At 57.6% G+C, this 2,500-nt stretch overlaps 1 protein-coding gene across 1 annotated transcript in view; it reads left to right on the top strand.

The window, feature by feature from the left end:
* MDFI (MyoD family inhibitor) overlaps positions 1–2,500 on the top strand; it is a 15,124-nt gene that overhangs the window by 1,024 nt on the left and 11,600 nt on the right. The window lies entirely within an intron of this gene.

The raw sequence follows: 2,500 nt of genomic DNA, 5'->3' as shown, positions 1-2,500 counted from the left end.
GGGGTTGTGGATGGGGGGTGCGTGTAAGCATGTTTTGTGGGGGGAATGTATGGTTGTGTGTTTGTGTGAGTGTGACTGTGAGTGTGAGTGTGAGTGTGCACGGCTGTGTGGAGCTGAGGGTGTGTTGGTGCCCCTGAGTGTGTGTTCATGTCCGTGTTTGTGTGAGCGCAGCAGCTGCCGGGACCCCGCGGGGACTTTGCAGCACAGACTCTCCAGCAGTTTCTGTAGCGGGGCCAAGAGCACGGAGCGAGTCAAACCCCTTCCCCCTCGAGGGATGGGCGGAGGGGCTGGGGGCTGCTCTGCAGCGATGGGATGCAGGGGGGGCAGGATCAGGCCATGCAGAAGAGCTTGGAAGAGTTTGGGGAATTGTTGCCTCTTCCACGGGGCAGAGCAGTGCGGTGGCTCTGCCTGGGTCGGTGCTCAGTCCCTGCCAAGGCTCACGTGCAGAAACAGCATTAGAAGTCCCAGTGAGAGAGGGGGAAAGCAGGAGGCTGCTGGAGATGGTGGGACACGCCGTGGTGCGTCTGTCAGGCCAGACACAAAAGGGGCCAAAGCGCAGCAGGAGCAGCTCCCTCGTGCTCCGAACGCGGCCGCCGGGCCGAGCGGGAGCGCCGGGCACGGAGAAGGGCAGGATCCAGCACAGCTGGACCAGCCCCGTGTTGGCTTTGGCCCGGAGCACGGCTGGGCCCAAGTTTTGGAGAATACATCCTCTTGTTCTCTTCCCCCCTGCTCTTCCAGCTGGATGCCGCAGGCTCCGCTCCCCAGCCGAGCTGCTCTGAGCTGCAGCCGCGTCCCGGGGCCCAGGCAGCTGCAGGGGCTCTGGGGGACCGATTTCCCTGGATTTCCTTCCATTTGCTCTCCCTTCCAGGTGGGAAATGGTGAACTGTTCATGCACAAACCTAGTGCAGAAAGCTCTTGCACGGGAATTTGCCTCCAGCCTGGGTCAGGCGGCGTGGTGTGAGCGGCTACTGTACCGTCAGCTGGGGGGTATTTTAAAGAGTAGTTTAGAAATCTGTTCAGTGCCAAATTTGCCTCTTTTAGACTCAAGTTTTGCAGCGTGGGGAGGGCAAGGGGGTCTCCAGAACACCCTCAGTTCCTGTCTGACCAAGCTCCAGGGGCTAAATTTCATCCCCAGAGAATATCCCTGTCCTGCCTCAGAGGGCAGCTCTGTGGTGGCACATCTCAAATCCTGGCTCACACCACTCCTTTCTTTGTTTCTCTCTGGTTTTGGGGGGATGAGTGGCCAGGCCCACTTGCCATCGGTGCTGTGATCAGAACCCTGATCACTTGGGCAGCGGCCAGAGGCTCAGTCACGCACCACCGAGCCTGGGAATTTTCTCTCCCTTCCCTGTCTGAACCTTTGCAAGCTAGATCAGCTCATTTGGAAACATCAGGGCTCTGGGATAAACAGGGAATCTGAGGTGCCCTTCACTTTGGCCCAAGGCAGCACGTGAGGGGCAGGTCGGGTTGGTCTCGCCGTGCTTGGTGCTATTTCCCAGCCTGAGCAGAAGCTTATTTCCCCAAGTTTGTTCCTTGGCATCTCTGGAGATGGGCTGGGTGCCATCCCGGCCTCCTCCCACCCAGGAGGGACGGGGACATGGCAAACCAAAGCCTCGAAATAGCCACAGGTAGTTTGCAGAGGAGCCGGGAGAGAAGAGGCGACTGTCTGCCTGGAGGGGATGGGGGGTAATTACTTTTCAGAGGAATTAGCAGAAAACAGGAGAAAACCAGAAAGATTTTTGGCTGATCATCCTTCTTTCACAGGGAGGAAAAGGCAGGGAGAGCAGGGACAGCAGGAGAGGGTCTCTCCTCATGGGGAACAAACCCATGTAAAGACGATTGAGGCAAATCCATCTCCAGAAGCAAAACCTATCCCTCGGGTTTGACTCTGCTCATTCCCACCTCCCTTCCTTCCCTTCCCAGCAGGACATCTGCTGCATGGGACCACCTCCCCGCCCCCTCCGTGTCCCCCCTTTATCCCCCCTCTCGATGCCTGTGTCCCAGCTTGGCCGCTGGCAGCTCCGAGTGTCCTTTCTCAGAGCCAGCCCGGGATGGGACATTCACACGCACTTATTTCCCTTTAATTCTTTCTGCCTGTTCCCGAGGATTTTGCCCCGAGGTGTAACAGGAGGCCAAAAGCTGTTGTGTGTGCTCAGCCCTAACAATGCAGCATTCAGACCAAAATTACCGGGGTGTGGGTGCCTGAACGAGGGTCTGTCCCCTCCTCGGGGGGGGGGGCTGAGCACCCATGGGTGCCCCGGGCAGGGGGTGCTGGGCAAGAGTTGGTGCCACTGTCAGTCAGGTACTCATTAATGGGACGGTCTTGCACTGGGATGGGGGTAAGAACAAAGGGAACCCCCTCCAAGGTCAAAATAAAAGGGCCTTTGCTTGTCTTAACACTGGTTTAAATGCAGGGTTGCAGAGTTGGACACAGACACCTTCAAAGTGCGAAGAATCCCCTCCAAAAAGGCCTAAAAGAGACAAAATGTCTGGTTGGTTT

The sequence above is a fragment of the Empidonax traillii genome, unplaced genomic scaffold (genome assembly GCF_003031625.1).
Source record: "Empidonax traillii isolate 1590-97213 ecotype Southwest subspecies unplaced genomic scaffold, ASM303162v1 scaffold1592:size87286, whole genome shotgun sequence".
Taxonomy (NCBI): Eukaryota; Metazoa; Chordata; class Aves; order Passeriformes; family Tyrannidae; genus Empidonax; species Empidonax traillii.
This window is presented reverse-complemented; position numbering and strand designations above follow the sequence as displayed.